Genomic DNA, 22,227 nt, shown 5'->3' on the forward strand with positions numbered 1-22,227 from the left:
TACCTTCCCGCCAGAGCGATACCTATTTATTTACTTGCACTTTGACGTGTTTTCGAACTGCTAGGTTGGCAGGAGCAGGGACCAAGCAACGGGAGCTCACCCCGTCGCAGGGATTCAAACCACTGACCTTCTGATCGGCAAGTCCTGGGCTCTGTGGTTTAAACCACAGCGCCACCCGCGTCCCTGCTTGTTACCTTTAGTGTGTGGTTAAAGAACAGGCTTGAATTAAAGCAATGTTGTTTTCCAGCTGAAAGCTTCAGATTTAAATATCTCTCCATAACTTGGAGAATGCATTGTTTTATATTGCGACGTATAAATGTGGAGCTTGGCCAGCATATCCTGACAAGCTATTTGAATTAGCAGTTGCTGGGAGATCTAACACTGTGCTCTGCCCCCCGCCCCCGACATTGTGGATTACAACTCCCATCATCCCCTACCATTGGCTAGGCTGATCAGGGCTGATGGGAGTTGTAATTCAAAACACCAAGAGGGCTATCTCTGAGCTAATGCATTGGAAACCTTACTGCCTTGCTTGTGAGTGTCCCCTCTTTGAAGTCTGCACATATTGATGTTCACAATTAATGGCAAACAGAAGCAGAACTATTAGTAGCCAGTGCTATTTTTCTAGGAAAAGAGGTGCTGGAACTCACTGTGAACACCTCCCTTGTTCTCTCATAATTGCAATGGCACCTACCAGAGAGGTGCCGGAATGGAGTTCCAGTTGAAAAAAAGGCCTGTTATTGGCTTTCTTGTTTCCAATGTTTTGTAATACTGACTAATATTGACCTCAATGTACTCTTCCGTGTCAAGGGTAGTGGCTGTTCTTCCAAAAGCACTCCATTCATTCTGGTATTCTCCTTATCCTTCTCCCTTGCAAAAGGAACAGTAGACCCGTAAGCATTACAGTACTAAAGTTACTTAACATCTCACAAAAATGAAAAGGGCCTTACCTTTGTTCAAGTTGGGGGGGGGGTCTATGCTGTCACATATGCCGGGGAAATGTTGTGTGGCCTTCTAGACATAAAAAAGATGTATTAATGCAAGCCTGCTTTGGGTGTTCCTATGGTTATTTATCATTTTCATCCTGAATTAATCCCTAGGGTATTCTTTAAGGCATTTTTTAAATAATTGCAACCATTGCTTTAATTTAATTTTGTTTTTGTTTTTTTGCCTTTATGAAACCACCATAATTGAAAAAGGTAAAAAGAATGTGAAGCTATAACTAAGGCATGCCAAGATATGGGGGGGGGGGGGGACACACTCCTAGTTGTATCGTTAAATTCCATACTTCAAGGACTGTAGCCAGAGATGGTAATCAGATCACAAGTGAAATCTAGTTTTACTTCAGCTGCACGATAGATGGAATCTGCCATACGTAATCAGTACTGCAAGATCAGATGTTGTATCAAAACATCTATTTGTGAAGTAAAATACTTCTGATGATCTAATGCTCTGCTTTTTTTGGCATTTAAAGTTAACAAATGTGTCTTTGGCAGGGATTGTGAGCTCTCGCAGAGGATTCCAAAATTTAATCTGAAATGATCTCAGCCACTAACTCAAATGGGTTAACACTTTTGGTTTAGAGATTTATTTATTTTAAAAATGTTGTCTATAAAATATTAAATGATAGAATTATGGCTTTGCATTATCAAGTAAAAGTGAAGAAATGCTATAAAAATGATAGCACACACTTGTTCCCCCACCTCACCCCATCACCTAAAACTGTACCATTTATTTTTTCCAGCAGTACCCATCATTTTTTGCATTAAAACATCCCGGCACTGGTTAATAATGATTAACTGCAACGTTGGTGCAAACTGTGGTTCACTTTGAAGAAACCCTGCAAGGGATACATACCTTTCTACATACTCTGCAATATGTTTTTATTAGGGTCAGCAATAGCGTTTTTATGGGTATTCATTTTAATTAGTAGGAGAATTTATATTCCTGTAATTAATCTGCTCTACTAATTGAGACGCATATATTTCTAATCACAAGGGGCACAATTCAGTGAGATCTAATAATTTTTAAAGCCATTGCATGGTCATGTGGTCACTCCAGGAAGTCCTGCCAGATGGGAAGCCTTCGTGTGAAGGGCCCTGCGGCAGTGTGAGCACAAATACAGCTTTTCTAAAGTTTTGTTCTTTCCAAAGCATCGTCAGGAGTACTTCCAGGTTGGAAGTCTCAGTATAGAGAGCTTCACATCATAGTGTGCATGTGTGGAGCTTCAAGATGGCCATTTTGTAGGGCTGCCATATGTCCGGGTTTTCTGGACACATCCAGGAATTGGGCTGTCAAAATGGCGTCTGGGCGGATTTTTTAAACAAATTAAAAAATGCTTTAAAAACCCCAAAAACATAATTGGGGAGGGGGATGTTCCCAAAAAAGCTCAACACCCCCCCCAAAAAAAACCTGTTCAGAATATAGCAACCCTACATTTTGGCCACTTTCTTCAGTTCAACAAAGTTATCACAACTAGCAATGTCAGAGAATTCCAGTGAAAAGAGAAAGGGGAGCAGAAATTGCCAATGTTTACTTATCCGTCCCATGTCTGGAACTGAATGTAGGGTTCTGAAACACTAACTTTAGGCATTGCAAAAATAAAATGAAATGACAGAATCCTAAAGACTTTCAAACAATACAATACTAGTATTTGGCGCACCTTTTTATTGTTACCTGGCCCTGGCACATGGCACCCATCAGCAGGCTGAAATGGGGACTTACTACCAAGGGAGGACGCCAGTAGCCCGGCAGTCTGCTTAATATCTTACACTGGTATACATTTTGAAAACAGTGCTATGATTGGATGCTAAGTAAGATAATAGCATATCTGTGCATGTAAATAAAGCCTTTCTTCTTCCAATGGAACACTGGCTTTCAGATTTCCTTTTGGAGTTTTAGCTGAACAAGATTTCAAAACCAGCGAGGGGACACATTAGAACTCTTAGCAAGGTCAAAGGTTTGATGGAATAAAACACTGGCGTGCTCATCCGGACTCTTTGAAAGAAGCATTTCAGCCCGCGACATTGCTACTGGTAGGGAAGAAGATACGTAATTGCTGTGGAGACTTTGTTGCTAGTAGCATGTGTGAGAAAAAGGTTATACTTCAGGATAAGTGCCCCTGAGGGCAGGATAGAATAATCTGAAGAAATAGCTTTATTGCTACTAAGAGCAAAAGTCACTGGAATTACAGTTGACAGTGTCAGCACTCCCATGATAGATAGAACTAACGCCAAAGACTCTTGTTTTATTGTTCTCTCTCTAATAGAATTAACGTACAGTTATTTCAAAATATATTTGGAGCATGCCAAGGGCGATCAATCACACTTGTACACATGCATGCGCAAACACACAAGCGCATGACCAGTGCAGAAAGACAGTAAATTAAAGGTTTGCCTTCTGATTTGGCAATGTGTTCTGCAAAGCAAGGAAGCCTGGGGGGTATGAATTATTTAATGTAAAATTTGCATAGATGTTGCCATTTATACTGAAATGCTAACTTTAGGCATTGCAAAAAAATAAAATATATAAATAGGCAAGAGGATTCTGAGGAAGATGCCAGGGACTTTCAAACAACATTAATGCTCGTTGCAGTATAAACTTTCAGATCATAACTTATTTATTGCTAGATTGATGGTCAGTGGATTTTTCTCTTCATCTCCTTCAGCAGAAAGTAATTATGTAATCCAATGAAGCCTGTGGGTGTTGCCCTGATATTACATTTTAATCAGGGCTAACCCAAGGTGCTTTGTTGCCTGTAGTGAAGGACAAAATGGGCGCCTCTTCCATCTCCACTGCTATAAGCCAACTAGACTGACAACTGAGTCTTACTTTAACATTGGTGATGGAATAACACCATCCACCACATCTGGGCCCTATACAAGAAGGCCCAGAGGCCGTGTGGCAGCAGAGGTGAATGTCTGGAGGATCAGGAAGATCCTGAGCATCTGCCACCTGAGGCACTTGCCACACTCTACCTAATAGTAGGGCTTCCCCTGATTTATGTCCTCCATACCCTAAGTGTATAAAGAAAGCATTCATGCATTGCCAAGTTCTAAGTATCTTTACTTGGATGTAAACCCTATTATGTTCACTTACGGGACTTACTCCCAAGGAAGTGCAGGTGGGATAGTTGCCTTAAAACAGTGCAGCAAAACCATTTTCCTATTGAGCGGCTTCTCCACAAGGAAGTCCATGTGCTTTCTTGTCCATACATACAAAAGCATCTCTAGGTGTTAAGCCATATTGATGCAAATACATTGCCAAACTATACCAAAGGCTTATAGAGAAGTGTGGTGAGGTAACTGGTGCATTCTCAGAGATCGACTCTGCATTGTGGACATATGGAGTCTATGCAATGCCCATTTCAATGGGCAGGGCCTATGCAAGAGCAGATACATTATTTTGGTTGCTCTATCATTGAGTTCACATGTATGCTTCACACTAATGACCTCTGTACAACTTGCTTTGAACTATCTCCTTCTTGCTTTGAACTATCTCCTTCATGATATCTGAATTGCTCGATTATAGATATGGCCGTTGCTGGCCCTCCATGCTGTGCTTCTGCACTATGGAGAAGGAATGAATTTTTGAAGCTGATTACTGAGAGGAAAGAAATGGAATGAAAGCAAATAGTTTTAAAGCATGATATGATTGGTATGCATTTGGAACTTTAAAAATGGTTTGGGATGCAAAATATACGAATCACAAGCCATGACTTGGCATGATTTCTGAACTGAGTCGATGACTTCCTTATATAGAGGTACGGGGTTTGGGTTTTTTCTTGAAAATTTAGTAGAAAACACAGATCCTTTGCATATTGAACAGCTCCCAGATGCCCTATTTCCAAGTGCCCATGAATCAGGCCTCAAACCTGGTGAAGTATAGTTATTAAAAGCATCACCTATGAGCCTAGGATCCATTATTCAAATGTCAGTTCAACCATAATCTCATTTGGTGACCTTATTCAAACCATTATTTCTCAGTCTCACTCCCCACCTATAATATGCGGATCATAAATACTGGACTACCCTATTATTGTGTTCCTGTAATGAACACTGGAGAACTTACCTAAGGAACTTCGAGCACTTAGAAAAAGTGCAAGCATTAACTTTTATGACTGTACAACCTCTGTCATCAGGGGAGATGAAGGGACTGACTAGAGATAGGATATGCTAGGCCCGTGCTGAAGTTTCCTTCACTGCACGTTGTACATATATTGCAGCTTAGCCAGTTGTGATCCTAAGGTCAAACTCACCTTCAGGAGATGAGCCCAGAGATTCAGGGAATGATCTTGAGGGCCAGCCCCAGAAGTACCCAATAAAAAGGAAGCACTTCCACAAGAAGAGTTCATGGTGCCAGTATCCTTCTGGCCTGAGGAAGCTGTATTGCCCTCCTTAGAGAACACCAGCTCAAAAGCCTGGCGCAACCAGATCTTCCACTTCATTAGAATAAATAACTGCTAAAGCTGACTTAGTGGGGTAGGAGAGCTGACAATGTATTTCACATCTGGCAACCAATGTGCCCCTTGGGTTTCAGATAATACACGAGTAGATGATCCTAAAAAGTCTGGAACACAAATTTTCATGGCCCTCTAGCGGTTGGTGGGTCATTTACCAGAAGTAAAGTATTTAGTGTTAGCTCTGGAAATGTATACTCGATTCTGCCCAAATAAAGCCTCTGGGTGTATATTGTGCTCTAGGAGGCTTAGTTTGGTCAGAATCAAGTATACACTTTCAGAGTTAATGTTAAATACAACTGGCAAATGAGCCACCATAGCCGCTAGAGGACAGAGAAAATGTCTGCTCCAAGCTTTTTAGACTCATCTACCCATGTACTATCTGAAACCAAAGGGGCTCAGTGGTTGCCAGATGTGAATTATTTTCAGCTCTCCTACTCCACTAACTGGGTCCCTTTAAATGAAGAGACTGCTCTCAGTGAAGGTGGAGATACAGTAGCTATTGAGACAGAGCTTTAGCTGACTGTTGCTGAAACAACAACTGAGAGGGTTTACAAACCATGCTCTCATGAAGTAGCCAATCTGAGTTGGGCAGGGAACTGTCCATGGTACCCTTGTCTTGCCTCAGTACTTGGAACAGAACAGAGTCTCCGTAACCAGCACCACCATTTAACTCACTCTTAGAAACTTTGCTGCCCAGTTCTCCACAAGGAGACCGTCTTCTATGTTTGCTGGATACACATTTTCACAATGCAAAAATGGCTATTTACATGAGACCTTATATGAAATTATACCCAGGGTTGTGTTTTTTTTTTAAAAAAAACTCTATGCACATTAATATCCGTGGGACCAGAGATATACTCAACAGCAAAGTATTATTGAGTTGTATTGTTCAGCAGTGCATTAACTTGCATGCAGTGTGTATAAGCTCATAGGTGAAATTTCATTATGGAATTACATACCTTCTCCCCCACCCCCTGCTCTGTTAACAGTATATCTCTTTCAGTCAATGGCACCCGTGACTGGACAGCAGCTTGTTCTGATTTCCAAAGCCTGGAGACTGGCCTTTGTGGTGGGGGTGATGTCATTGGTTAACCAGCTTCCGCGGCACCCCATGCTGTACAAGGCAGTTCCTCTCTGTATTAGTTCTACCCTAACCTGCCAAGAAAAGAAAACACATAGCTTCCTTTATTCTGCAGTGAAACAAAGTGGTTTGGACACAATTTGGAGAAGCATTGCCAGAAACAACAAAATAGGCTTTAACTTAATAACATTTCCATATATTTAGGTGCTCTTCAAGAATATATGACTCTAATTGATTTTTACCATTTTTTTTATGGAACACAACTGGTGTAGTGGAAATTATCCTTTGGCACACGACCAGAATCTGAGGGAAAGGGGGAAATATATATAAAAATTTATGGAAACTGATATTATTAAATCAGAGCAGGGTTGCTTTTTTGGCATTCTTTTTGGTGCCCTTCTTCCTGACGATTGCTATTAAAAGAAAAATCACCTTAATTTTCTTTATAAAGCTAATGCGCTAGTCTATTTTATTGGTGACAGTGATTCTAATAGTAAAATCATTCATAAAAGCATATTGTGCAGTGAAATAGCTGAAGTTAGCGCAATCATTTTCACATAAAAAATGTTATTGCGTTTGCAACCTGCCTTTTATGACTGAGCATGGATATATATTTTTAAGCAACCTGTTTGCTGAAGCATTGAAATAATGATAACATACAGAAGGGTTTTCGCTTGAAAAAGAAACAGTGGATGCCTTGTTTACAGCCAGAGCTATTTAAAATTGATCTTTTCAGCAATGCTTCCAGACAAAAGCCTTTGGAAGATTTTCAACGATGGGAACCGTTGTATGGAACCCTCTGTAGGTTTAGGAATACTATTTTGTTTTATTAACTATGAATGTTTCCCCCTCCTCTCTCTAAACAGTATCTTTTAAATTGTGTTGTCCTTTTTTTTTTTAAAAAAAAAAAGTAATATCGCTTTCCTTTACAACTAAATGTCTGTCACAATATCCTCAGTGTTCTATCTGGTGAGCTAATTCTAGGAGTGGGATGCAAGACAAGCTGAATTCGGTTACTTGTATTTAAAACAAAATAAAATATGAAGCCATATAAATTGCTTTTGTGCAATCTGTGCTTTGCCCATCCTCTGGAGACAACACTCTGCAAATAGATAGTTGTTTTGGAGTGCTTCCATAAACCTACATGGGCCAGACATGGCAAATATAAAATGTAACAATCACAATCTTCATACCAAATACACTGAGCCTCTTGGGCTTGCCAATCAAAAGGCTGGCGGTTTGGATCCACGTGACGGGGTGAGCTCCCATTTCTCAGTCCTAGCTCCTGCTAACCTAGCAGTTTGAAAGCACACCAGTATAAGTATATAAATAGGTACCACTGTGGCGGAAAGGTAAACAGTGTTTCCATGCTCTCTGGTTTCCGTCATGGTGTCCTGTTGCACCAGAAATGGGTTAGTTATGCTGGCCACGTGACCCAGAAAGCTGTCTGTGAACAAACGACAGCTCCCTCGACCTGAAAGCGAGATGAGCGCCACAACCCCATAGTCGCTTTTGACTGGACTTAACCATCCAGGGGTCCTTTACCTTTACCTACCTACCAAATACACTATGCTGGAAGCTGCCCAGAGTGGCTGGGGCAACCCAGTCAGATGGGCGGGGTACAAATAATAAAGTATTACTACTACTGCTGCTACTAAGTGGAGTTCTAGCACACTTATAGAATCATAGAGCTGTAGAGTTGGAAGGGACTCCATGGGTCATCTGTTCCAACCTCCTGCAATCTCAATCTCTCTGCTCAGACTACAACATCTTCTCTCTTATATCTCCTTCTATTATGCACAACCCATATATTATCAGCCCCCACTCTCCCTCCATGCTTTCTCTCAAACTTCTCCCTATGTCTCAAAGAGCATCCCTCTCTCCAATGGTCAAGACATTTCCCTTTTCCCATTTTTGTGATTTGGTTTCCTGTTTTGTCACTGCCACTATTTTCCCCCTTTAGAAAGCTGGATCATAGTCATAGACTTAATTGAGTCACAGTATACTGAAATCAGTGATAAGAAGCGTTTATTACTATTGTCATTATTAGTGTATTTAAAATGGATATGCTGCTTTTTAAGGAACTATTTAACACATTCTCAGTTTCCTTTTTAAGGAACTTCCTTCACAAAGAAATTTATAATCTCTAACAAACACAAACCCCACCTGACAATAAAATATAAAATATGGCACAGCTAAGCAATAAGGCAGCATAAAAACATAATGCCAATCATAAAAGCCATATTTCTGGACCTTAGCCTCAACTCACAAAGAACACGGCAGGTTTCAAAGAATTTTAATATTTCCTTATCAAACTATTGTAGAATATTTTATCACTAAGTCTAATACTATTTGGGCTGAGCGTACGTTCGTCATTGGCCATCCAATAATAACCTTACCCCTTTAAGGATTTTCTGTAGGCAAAGCTCATTTATTTGCACCAACATATACTCCCAAATTCCAGAAGACCCAATTAATGCTAACAAAGCTTGGCTGATAATACTTTGATTAAATCCCCCCCAGAAATCACAAAGAATTATCTATATTAAATTGGTATTTCAGAGCAAATCCCAGTTTCCAGTGAATGCCATCTTTGATTTTGATAGTAGCTATTAAACATCCCAGATGTAGATTTGCAGTAGAAGATTTACTCCATCTTCCCTTCAACATACCTATTATTTCAGATACCTTCTAAGAAGCATTTTGTCAATTTCTGATTGGTCTTGCAGCTCCTAATCCTAAAGGAATGGTGAAACTAATGAGTTGTGGACCTGATCAGTGACTGGGAGGCCACTGGAAACAGACTCTAAGATGCTCTGAGCTTTATATATTAAGAGTAAGATAGAAACATAATTTCTTTCATTTATTTATTTAACATTCTGTATACTGGAACAAAATACCTCTAAGCACTTTAAAAGTCTAACATATTGATTTAAAATGCTAATAAAACAAACTTTAAAAACTAGTTACATTTTTTAAAAGGTTAAAATATAATATAAAATAAGCTGTTTTAAAACACTTATACCTAGTAAAATCAGGCGACACAATTGCATGGATAGGCTTGCTGGAACAAATGCTTTTTTTTAGCAGGCACCAAAACAAATGAATACTATTAATGGGGAGTTCCAAAAGTGTAGGTAATAAATGAAATAATGTCTAGCACAGAAAGGTAGCACAGGGAATAACACTTTTGTTGCTGTTTGTGCACCATCTAATCCATTTAAATGGACTTGCGTTGGGAACTTGAGGGGGCCTTTACTGAGATAACAGTGTGCAGCAACCATTGAATGCCTTCCCAGTGGCACAAAAAATGGGTTGTTATACGGGGATGGTGGAAGGGTTTAAATTATTTTGAAGGCTATTTTTTAAATATAGACCCCATAAATACATAGGAAGTTGTCATATACCAAGTCATAACATTGGCCCATTTAGCATAGTAATGCCTACACTGACTCCCCAGAAAGTGATCTTCCCGGCCCATCCTAGAGATAGTGGAGATTGAACCTGGAATGCATGCAAAGAAGATACTCTACTAACTGAGGTATGGCCCATCCCACATAATAGTTTGCTTCATGCATTAACTGACAGACGGAATATGAAGACACAGCAGCAGAGCAAGCTGATCGGGTGCCTCGGACGGCGTACGTGCCCTGCACCCAGGGGCGGGCCCATCCGGGGCAGGATGCTCTGTGGGGCCTCCGAGGAGTCTGCCTGCCTCCTCCCACTCAGCTGCTCTAGAGCTGAGGGGGAGGCAGCAGGTGGACTGTTTGGGGCAGCACAGAGCCTGCGGGCACCCAAACCACAGTGTCACTCCCAGGAGAGACGTGTCGCTCGGGTGCGCTGCAGACCCCGCAGTGTCTCCCACCATTTTGTCACCCCCCTCTGTGGTGACATCCGGGTTGATCCGCCCCCAGTGCACCCCCTTCCTCCGCCCCTGTGAAGACAAGATGCTAGCTGCAATTTTTTTTAAAAAAAAACTTACATTTTAAAAGTGCTGCATAGAGTTTGTGACAGAGGTGCCAGCTTGGGTAAGCCAATCAGCAGTGCTTTTGGTACTGATATCTTGATGAAAGTGCCGTGGCTGCCAGCACAAAGTGGCAGCCATGGCAGCAAAAAAGAAAGAAAGGAGAAATAACACGGCAGTGCTTTGCATTAATGAATTCTGTAACCAAAAAAACCACTTATATTAAGCACAAAATTGCATGTAAGTATGTGTAAGTATGTATGGGGACACGGGTGGCGCTGTGGGTTAAACCTCAGAGCCTAGGACTTGCTGGTCAGAAGGTCGGCGGTTCGAATCCCCGCAACAGGGTGAGCTCCGGTTGCTCGGTCCCTGCTCCTGCCAATCTAGCAGTTCGAAAGCGCATCAAAGTGCAAGTAGATAAATAGGTACCGCTCCGGCGGGAAGGTAAACGCCGTTTCCATGTGCTGCTCTGGTTCGCCAGAAGTGGCTTAGTCATGCTGGCCACATGACCCGGAAGCTGTACGCCGGCTCCCTCGGCCAATAAAGCGAGATGAGCGCTGCAACCACAGAGTCGGTCACAACTGGACCTAATGGTCAGGGGTCCCTTTACCTTTACCTATGTGTACGTTAGGAGATATTCACACAAAAATGCTACTGACATTCATTAGAAGTTTTTTTTAAAAAAAATACAAACTGGGATGCAACTGTGAAGAACTGAATTTAAGACTGGGGGCGGGGGGGATAAGAAGCTGAGAGAAATGAAACCAGCAGATTCACCCATTCCGTACTTATGGCTCTCTGTGGCCTTCACCATCAGCAAAATGAGGCACTGTGGGATGCAGTGGCTGCCCCATTGGGGATGGAGGAGAGGAAAAAGAAAGAGGAAGAGGAGGAGCAAGCCATAGTCACTGCAGATACCGATACCAGCTGCATCAATGGGGAGGAGACAGCAGTGATGGAGCAAGCAGCAGCCAGGCACCATTATCTGGTCCATCTCAGGCAAAATGTCTTGGACTGGCCCTATATATCCATATCCATAGGGAAATCAATGCTCATCAGTGCTTGCCTCATCAATCCTTTAATATTTTCCATTGTGCCTTGCCCCGCAGCTCTTCAGTTTCACAGCCTCATAGAAACAAACATATGTGTTGGATAAAATCTTTGGCAGCATTCGGGAGTCAAGTATTAAGGGAGACTCCCAAGTATTAGTGCTGAGCAAGACAATTCCCATAAATCAGCATCAGTCCATGACCTTTCTTAGAATTCAAATGAAATTGCTCACTGATTTTTTTTTGAATTTTTTTAAAAAAGGTTTGGCACCTGCACGTTCCGTAAAGGGCCAAAAAGAGAAGTGCAAATGTGTCGTAGAACTCCCTTTTCTTTCTGCCTTATAATCAAACCGAGAGGATTCCATGGAAGAGTCTTTTCAGTGGATTTCTAGTGCTGTAGCCCCAAGGTATGCTTCCCTGCCCCACACAAACAAAGCCAGGATAATGGGCTAAATGCTGGTTTACTTGAAAATGACTCTTTTGATGTTTTGAGCATTTTTCATTACATGTGCCCTCAGCACACTTCTAGAATAGATTTTTCCCCCTCCTAAAAAGAGAGTGGGAGAGAGAGAGTGAGTTTTAAGCATTATCCACTAACAATTGCAATTCATTAAAAGGAGGAAATGACCATTCTCTCCTGCAAAGAGACGGGAGTTATGGCCTCCACTGGTTGATCCATCTTGAGCCCATAAATCATTGGCTGGGAGAAGGGATATGGATGAGTTGTGCTATAGTCACTTGGCAACATCAGCAATATGAACAGAGGCCTCTGGGAGTTACATACAGTTTAGGCCTGTCAGTCCAGGCCAACGCAGCGAAATCTTTGGGAACGGTCTGGGGATGAGGGAAGGCTGAATGGAAATTAAACTAATAAAGCCCCCCCTCTATGGCTCTCTAACAACATCAGTCTCTTCCCTTAAAGCCCCAAGTTCTTGACGGGACTCCTCTGTCAGAATATGGCTATTTCTTATTCCCTAGCCAAGAGAAGTTATCCCAAGCGAAGTTCTTTTGAGGCAGCTGTAATAGTTTTAAATGTGCCTTGATTAATTCTGACCAGTCTAGTGCTCTCTAGTTAGATATGGGGGAATAGCTATTACTTGTTCCCAGTGAACAAAATCACACAACAAGAGCCTACAGCCATCGCTCCTAATATTAGTGGGTTACTTACCAGAGACATGCCTACTCGCGTGTCCAATTGAGTATCTATCAAAGGTGGTTTTCCTCCTTCACATTTATCACCTCACTAAACAACCAGCAGCCATGAGGAGAGCCAAAATGAGCACATTAGGGACTGTGGGGAAGAGTCATGATTCAAACACATGGCAACTCAGTTTTGTGGAAAAAGCTCTTATGGCTGGAGGCAACCCACTGTTCCACACCATTATCTTACAGTTCTTAAGAGGAAAGGAAGGAGGAGAGGAATAGTACAAGTGGATAACAGCTGTTTTTATTCTGCTCCTTACTCCCCCCCCCCAACCTGATGTCACTGCTTTCATGTCAAAGCCAGCTACCCCATTTCAGCATACAAGGGATATATTCTTATGGTGTCAATAACAAAAGCATGTTTAATGGAAGGAGTGTGTCCAAGGGGACAGAGACACACTCATCATAAAAACCATCCCAAAATGTAGTCTGGGCCCAATCTTGCTGTGTGTTCAGAAAAGTTAAACCATGTGCAGACAAAATGTGTAGCATGAACACTGGAAGGAAAAGTGGGAAGAGGCAGCCTGGCAACCAGCTAGCAGCTTTCAGTACGGCCATACGTGATCACAGAGTTGCCAGCACATTCTTAGACAAGGCAGGGCTGCAACAGGTAGGAATGCAAAACCGTATCAACTTTGATTTCCCTTTCCCTTTCTGCTGTGCTCTGGTGTCAGCAGATTCTATGCCTATCTTGTTTCTCTGTGACAAGTGTGGCAGTGGCCCAAGACACACACACACACACACACTGCAATAAGGACGATGAATGATTTCCCACACACACCCCGTTATCATGTGTTCGCATCTCACTCCAAAGAAATGTAAACCTGTTATGTTTGCAACTGGCTGTGATTTGTATCTGGTGCATGACATCTTCCTCGTTTCAGCATTGTTTATAACAATTCTACAGAAACCACGCTTGCTATACTGCGGTGGCAACAGGGCCTGTTGGGATACAACCTATAAACCACTGGCAATCACTCAGAAATCTGTTCAGGTAGTAAAAAGAAAAAAACAGTGAAACAAAATGAGTGAAATGATGAAGAGCACATTTGTAATGAGCAAATCTTGGAGCTATCTGTCTTTTTCTTTTTATGAAAATGCATCATGATTATGGAAATCTATTATGAGATTCATCATGTACTAGCAATCAGCAAAATCCCCACCTCTTAATTCAAATAACTTTTAAGCATTCTTTTCTCTGTTGTTTAGTGGCCATTTCTTGGTTCCAGGGTAAAAAATATCAGACAATGGGAAAACCCGGAAGGTTTTCAAAAGAATGAGAAATAGCTTTTTAGAAATCTTATTTTAATATTGCATTAATGTATCAGAGTGTTGCTTGTATCATATAGAAAACCTAATGCACCAGGGGGGGAAATGTGCCTATAAAAAGAGCATATGGACAACAGATTGCAAACAAGGCTGTACCCTGCAGTAAAGTTATTTCATATGTTCAGATTCCCCCCCCCCAAAAGCTGGCATCAGACGCTGTGGCACTAATGTACCATATTGCTATGAGACTAACTAACCATAGTGTCTTTCCCGTATGGAACATTTGATAACGTGTTCCCTGTACTGCATGAAGCATGTGATAATATGAATTGGGATGATAGGTGTTGTTTAGAGCTGCATGGCATACCTTTGTCTTTGCAGTAACTGGGCTTTGGCTACATAGAGGAGCAGGGAATAGCTGTGGAAATTGCTATCTTCCAACTTTCCTCCTCACCGTGGCCTCCAGTTCTTCAGCCAAGCAACTACAGTGGCTGCTCTATAATGACAATTCGTTGAAAGGGGCACTAGGGTGCTTCTCTCTTATGGGATTTCCAAGCATGCTCATGCTAGGATGTTCACACATCAGAGGCTTAGCATGACCAGGAAGAATGCATGCAACAGCCACATGGATATAATTGCAATGGCAATTACTTGTTCTGTAAGAAAACATTCTTATGCAATAAAAACCCTATTCAGACATTTTCTGGGGACCTGCAAAAATTGGTGAGACAAGCTTTGACCACTTTTGATGGTCCATGTGCTAGTCATGCTCCTGAATCAATGCATGATTGTCTGTTTCTGAAGGGGGGCACTTGAGTTTGAAGGGGGGCATCTGAGTCTGAACCAGGAACCCCTTCATGTAGTGAAAATTGCCCCCTTCAGACTCAGCCAAGGAAGCATTGTTGCTGTGTGTGGCAGCATCAGGGGCCAAATTTATCCCATGGATTCACACAGGCTCCTGAAGAGGGCTTTTATCTCCCACTTGTGGTCTCCAGGGAGATATGACTGAAACAGTGAGACTTTTTTTTCTTCTGGTTTTACCCTGACAGTGAAAATGGGCCCAGGGGTAGCTGCAGAAGGGGATTATGCATGACAAATAACGAAGGAAGCTTCAAAGCCAAAACAAGGCATGACAAGTGAGATGGCTCTGCTAATCTATCCAAAGCCATATTATTGCTGCTTATATCTCAGCTTAGCTGTGATGAATAGCTGAGGAAGGACGTGCCTCAATAAAGCTTTGCTTTGGTCTCCAAACAGAGTCAAAATGAATTGGGCAGAAACATACTTTGAAACCCGTCCTTTTGCCCCCTCCTTTCTCTCCAGAGTACAATAATGATTACAAGATGTGGGGAGCATATCTGAGCAGCAAGCAGACAAATATGGGAATGCGCTCTGAGGAAATATAACAGCCAACAGGTGCTTAACATTAGAAAGTGCTGTTAGTAACAAGGGACTGAATTACCACACACATACAAAGGCTAGTGCCTAAACTTTTTAGGCCAAACTATAAAGCATCAAATGTGTGATGTGCTGCAAACCGTGACTTGTTCACAAACCCTGGTGCTTGCCATTGACACTCCCCTGGAAGAACACTGATCTTCCTATTCCTGTGCTGCACATGTGACACCAAGCATTGCACTGGCTGCCAACTTGCTACTGGGTCAAGTTCAAAGTAATGTAGTCGATGTATGAAGCCCTGAGCGACTCGGGACTAGGTTCACTAAGAGAATGCCTTTTCCTGTAGAGGCCTGCCCACCCACTGAGATGGTGAGGTCCGTCACTCTGGTCTTCAGCCTGCACAAATCCACTTTGCTGAGAACCAGGGGGCCTTCTCTGCAGTGACACCCAGCTCTCAGAATCAGCTCCTCTAGGTGTCAGGCAAGTCCCAACCTTGGCCAGTTTGGGGCACTCTTGCTGAACATTTTGGGCCGGATTTGGCTGCTTAGTTCCAGCACAAGGATTCCCACTATAGGGCATTCCTTCCCCTGTGTGCTAACCCTACCACCCCGCCACGCCTCCAGAAAACCTGCTCTGGAGAAACCTCAAAACAGTGTGTGGAGCTTCCTTCTGTCAGGCAAGCAGAAAGACTTGCAATGACAAAGCAATCATTTTTGAACTCTCCACCCTTTGTGGTTCACTTAAGTACTTGCTTCTTTTTATTGCCCAGCTTTCAGCATTTTGAATTTTTCTACTGTGAGTTTTCAGTTTTTCTGGTTTCCTGTTACTGGTTTTTATGGGAACTGTTGTAAACCAACCTGGAATAATGAGTGGTACAGTGGTCCCTTGGTTTCAGAACAGCTTAGTTTATGAACCACTTGGATTAAGAACGCTGCAAACCCGGAAGTAGGTGTTTTGGTTTGTGAACTTTGCCTTGGAAGCAGAACATGTTTTGCTTCCTGTTGAGTGTGTTCCATTTGTAAATTGAGTCGCCCGCTGCTATGGGAAAGCACGCCTTGGTTTAAGAACACTTTGGTTTAAGAACGGACTTCCAGAATGGATTAAGTTCATAAACCAAGGTACCAGTGTACAATTGTCTTAATAAATAAAGGGATACATACATATCATGCTTTTTTTTTTCATCTCAGCAATCCCAAGCAAGGTTATTGTGCCAATTTTATAAATAGGGGAATAGGAGGGGTATGACGTGTGTACAGTGGTAACCTTGGATTAAGAACTTAATTTGTTCTGGAGGTCTGTTCTTAACCTGAAGCACCACTTTAGCTAATGGGTCCTCTTAACCTGTTCTTAACATGAAGCACACTTTAGCTAATGGGTCCTTCTGCTGCCGCTGTGCCGCCGCTACACGATTTCTGTTCTCATCCTGAAGCAAAGTTCTTAACCCGAGGTAATATTTCTGGGTTAGTGGAGTCTGTAACCTGAAGCATATGTAACCCGAGGTACCACTGTATTCTTGAAGGGGCATACATAATCATAAGCATGCATAATCAGACCTCCTCTTTCCTGATAGTGTAGTGTTGCATGGATTATTGTTGCATATTTGGTTATTTGGCTTCACAATTTGGGGAAACAAAATAGAACTGCTACACAGAATCATAGAATTCTAGAGTTGGCAGGGATTGTGAGTGTCATCTAGTCGAACCTTCTGCAATGAAGGAATCTTTTGGCTCGAGCCCACGACCATGAGATTAAAAGACACTGTTGATGGAGGCCAACAGAACAAGGCAACCCTGGATAAAGGGGGCTCCTCCACCCCACTGAGACTCATCTAGCACAGCGGATTATGGGTTTGAAACACGCTGCTAGTCAGCACTGTTCATTTCTGCAGTTCTCTCAAAGAAAGCACATTTCAAGTTCCTTAATGTAAAGTCTGATAAACATGGATTCATGAATTTAAAAGACTGAACCTTTGCCAAAGTTTGTAAACCACTTAGAAGTTCTATTTGGAATCAAGTGAAAAATAAAATAAAAATGAATCAGGTCCTCCCTTAAAGAGGGCACGTGTTGCGGTGAGACCTGGCAACCAAACCCTGTGTTGTGGGTGGGTTAATTGATTAGCCACAACACCCAATTGGTAGGTCCCTTGATGCTGGTTTTAATCAGGACAATGGGATGCAAGCTAAATGGATCAAGGGACCAATTTATGCCCTTCCACTGATCCGGAGCTTCCTCTTTCGGCGCGTGCATTGGAACACCACCCACCTCTCCCTATATTTAGGGCTGTGCGCTTGACCTTGATATGCCGTTGTGTGTTGTCTGTCATTGGGACGGGGCACGGCAGGAATTTTCCCCACTTGGCTGATGGCTGGTGCCTTTTGGGTTTCATTTTGGGCAAATCATCACAACTTGTAAGGTTGCAGATAGGTCTGGTTCAGGTGATAGGGATGGGAGAACGCTCTCGCCATCCCTATGTGAAGGGTATTCCGTTAAAGAAATCCAGGGACTCAAATGGTTTGGTCAACCCCTGAAAGAGGGTTGTGCCCATGCCTGAGTCCAGGGGGCATTTGGGTGGCAGAGATAGCCTGTTCCCGGCTTTCCACTTATCCAGGTGTTCACACCTATGCTGATGCCCTGGGTCAGCGCTACCTGCAACAGTGCAGGGAGCTAGTCGAACCAGAGCCTATGCAACCAATCACTTGCTGTAATCAATAAAGTTGTGGCCTAAATTCTGCCAAAAACCAAAACAAAATTTGAGTCTTGTCTGAATTTATTTAAGGGGGAAGTTTAAAGGTCTGAACACGCAAATAGTTTTCATAGGGAATAAAAGTAAAAGCATGTAAAAGCAGTAAAAACATGCAGAGAGCCTAATAGAATAACATTTGTTGGCTCCAACTTCTGCATACTCATGAGAGATTCTTCACATAAAAGATGTACATGTGCAAGTTATGTCTACGTGAGAAATACCTGCAAGTGTTGAAAGTGTTGATGGCTTTTGCATAGAGGTCATCCTCAGAAGACTAGAATGGGCACCATTGGTTTGGTTTAATTAGCCGACAACTCATGAGGATGTACCTTAACTATGGACTAGTGATTCAGTTTGTCCTAATAAATGAGAACAGAACTGAGGTATGCTGTTGATCCCAAATGACTAAATATAATGGCTTCTTTTGTGAAATGCCACATAATGGAACATTTCTAACATACCTTTTATTGCTTTGAATTCCTAGTCTGTATTTTACTTCCTAGAGACAACAACTCTTTAGACAGAGCACAGAGATTTCTGTCTGCTTCCATAAAGATCCCCCCCCCACCTTTCTGTTTAGAAAAAGATAAGAGAAATAGCTCGACAAACAAAGTCATTGAAAGTTTGTATGAAAATAAAGACAATGACTATCATTAGTCCAAAATCTGTCATTACTTTATAGGGGAAAAATTGCCTGCTTGAGTACATGTAAAATGTACTTTCACATTTGCCAAGGACATTTGATAATAGTTGGAAGCCTTTGCTGGCCTTGGTGGAGATATAGAGGCAGCATATCAGAGTCAGCAGTAACTTGCAGTCGTGTGTTCCAGGGTTACCTAATGCAAATCAAGGGATTTAAGTATGTAATATGTCAAGTCACAAAGTATGTTCTCAATCATACATTCCCTTCAGCCAAATAAGATGGAACAATAACAGACTGTGTGGATTTAGACCTGATAATCAAAGCAAAATATGTCTTCTCTTTCCCTCACCACCACACCCCTCAATCTTGCATATTCTGCAAGTTCAAAATTTCCAATCCAAATTAGACAGTCACTTTCCATTTTAATGAATGTGTTGTTTACATGGACAAAACACCTTTTCCTCTTTTTAATTTTTTTTTTGTTTCCTTCCTTTAGCAACTAGCATTTTTTGTAAAAAAAAAGGAAAATATTTTTTTCCCCTCTAATCATTCATGCAACACCGCTCCTTTGGTTGTTACCAATCTGCTCTAAATGTCTTTTGCACATTTGGATAATAGAGATAAGGGGTGGGGGAAGGAGCCACAGCTAGAAAGATCTTATGCTAATTAAATATATAAACTAAAGTGTCAGCATAGGTAATCAGACCTGAGTATGTGCATGTAGCCATGAAATCTAGGAATCAGGATTCATTAGGTGTTTATTGGTGCATGTTGAACAGACAGGCTTTTCTTTTAAAGATTGGTGTGTGTATTCATTTTAATGGAAACATTTGCTGCCTTATCTTTTATCTCAAGCCTTCTGTTCATCGTTATCTTTTTTCCTAAGTGGCCATCATTCAGAAATTGTCACGTTGCTGATAAAAGCATTTATGGCAGTGCTTAATCCATTTATTTTTATGTTGTTTAAAAAATGACAATTGTAAATCTTGAACTAGGGTGGGTGGGGTGGCTTTTGATGCAAAATCTGGTCTGCCACGATCACTTTACACATGGTGAGATTCCTACAGAGAAGGCATTCTGCCCTTCTTTAGAAAAAATAGCAGGTAATCAGTGCATAGATCATCTTAGTGTGTTGTACAAATACAAACTAGGAAAGCAGGTTAGATTCCAGATTCCCAGATACAGCTATAGATATATAGATATAAATCTATATTCTGAGTAAACATGCAGTGCCATACCATTGACATATGTGGTGTAGGTTATATGCTATTTTCTATATGTATTAAGTGCAGGTGTATAATCATAAATGAAGTGACTCAATCAATCACCAAAAGAAGAGTGATAAAAATTTGCTTACCCTGAACCTGTTCTACACCTTATCTGTTAGCCAAAGATTTATGCATTATGTTTAACAATCTGACTAGCATGTATATAGTCAGGCATCTTAAGTTAAATATCATTGCCTCTTATCACCAAAAAATTACTTACCATTATCAGTTGCCAAATGAACTCAGTCAATGGCCTGTGCTCACACCCACTTCAGTACTGCCATCTGAGTCAATAGAAAGTTGTTTTATGCCAGGTCTGACCACTGATCCATCTACTCTGATGACTAGCAGCTCTCCAGAGTTTCCAGAAGACATTTTCTCATTATGGAAGCCTGTTAGAATTCCTGCTTCCTGATTGCAGTCATGGGATTTTTGTCTATCACATGACGGTATATATTTTGACTCCACAGAGTGGGAAGTGACGGAGACAGGATGTTTGTGTTACTGTGTTCCATGAAGTGGGACTATTGTCCATTGTTCTTTTTCTCTTTGCTGTCTGATGCTAGAGAGGGAGCCACGTTGCAGTGTTCCGTGTGTTTTATATGTAAAGAAAGTAGATTAGCCAAAATGCTGAGTTGCTGAGGTCTGTCACGCGAACTGCGCAGATTCTGCGGATCCCTAAGTGTGCCGGTGTCTGTTGGCATCGGTCACTGTGATCTTCAGGCAGAAGAAAGCTTTTGAAGCTCCCGAATGAATGACCAGGAGGGAGGGAATATGCCAGTCGGGCATGTGTCTCTGCCAGGGTCCTACTTGAGTGTAGGACAAGCTCCTGACACTTATTACCTAGAGATGTTCAGGACTGAACCTTGCATGCCCAAGGTCTTGAATTGCATAATATTAGAATTCAATGCCATTCAGTGAAGCTGAATGTTGGAAGATTTGACACAGGAAAAAGGAATCACTTCTTCACACAGGGCATACTATGGAATTCACTTCCACAAAATGTAGTGATGGTTACAGACTTGGATGGATTGAAAGAGGATTAGACAAATTCATGGAAGATAAGGCTATCAGTGACTGCATAGTGCCCCTATTTTCCAGGGACAGTTCCAGAATTACAGAAGTTGTCCCGGTTTCTGATTTGATCCCAGAATGTCCCTGTTTTCCTTTTTCCTCCCCGTCACATCTCAGAGAACAATTAAAAGTTGTGTGTGTGTAGGTACAAAAGCAGAGTCCTGTTTAGGGTTGCCATATTTTGAAGAGCAAAAATGAGGACACATTTGCCGACTTCTGCTTTTAACTATGGATTGCTGTGACGACTCTCATTTTACATACCCATGAAAAGGAGGCTGTGTCCTGAAAAAAGAGGACATATGGCAACCGTTATCCTGAAAATAAAATACCTGCACCAAATGAAGGAAATGGTGACACTGGCATATGAAGCCCTTCCTATAATTTTGAAGGAAAGGCTCACCAATCCACTTTAAATCCTTTAATTGCAATGCTTCAGCAGCCAACCGTTTCTTAAGAAATACAGGGAGTGGTGATTATTGGAAATGGACCCTTACACTGGCTGCTCAGAATCCCACTGTATTCAATGCAGCTTACTCCCAGGTAACTGGGTAAAGACTGGGCAGCCTTACACTGCACTCCTAAGCATTTTTACTCAGAGGTCCCACTGAGTTCAATAGGATTTACTCTCTGGTATGTTCCTGAGCATTCTCAGAGTTTCCATTATTATTTCTACTGCTACAATATCCCACCTTTTTTCCGGACAAGGGACTCAAGGCATCTTAAAGCTAAAAATTTATTACATTCTATTTATTTGTGGAAGGCATTGTACACAATCCCTTCCCTTGCGCATTTTTCTTTGCAACAATCCTCTGACATAGGTTCGGTGGTGAGGTTGCAATTGGTACCAGGTTACTGATGTAGATGCGTATGTGATGCCTGTGTGTTCAGTGAGATCAAACACAGTGGAAGCTTCCTGGTGTAGAAACGATGCCCCTATTTTCATTGGAGAAATGTTGGGGGGGGGGATGTGACTGCAAGCCACAATGGCTGCTATTCTACCTCCTCTGTGAGAGGCAGTAAGCTTCTCTATACCAAATGAGGGGAATCCCAAGGCATCTGGTTGGCTACTGTGAG

At 41.8% G+C, this 22,227-nt stretch overlaps 1 long non-coding RNA gene across 1 annotated transcript in view; it reads right to left on the minus strand.

Moving 5' to 3' along the window:
• Nucleotides 1–936: 936 nt before the first annotated feature.
• The window catches only part of LOC310679631, a 41,962-nt gene continuing 20,671 nt past the window's right edge, over nt 937–22,227 (minus strand). Inside the window, exon 3 of the long non-coding RNA XR_014512422.1 lies at nt 937–1,014. This is a non-coding gene — a long non-coding RNA (uncharacterized lncRNA). The remainder of the gene's footprint in view (nt 1,015–22,227) is intronic.

The sequence above is a fragment of the Podarcis tiliguerta genome, assembly GCF_965153285.1.
Source record: "Podarcis tiliguerta genome assembly, chromosome: 6".
NCBI classification, from domain to species: Eukaryota; Metazoa; Chordata; class Lepidosauria; order Squamata; family Lacertidae; genus Podarcis; species Podarcis tiliguerta.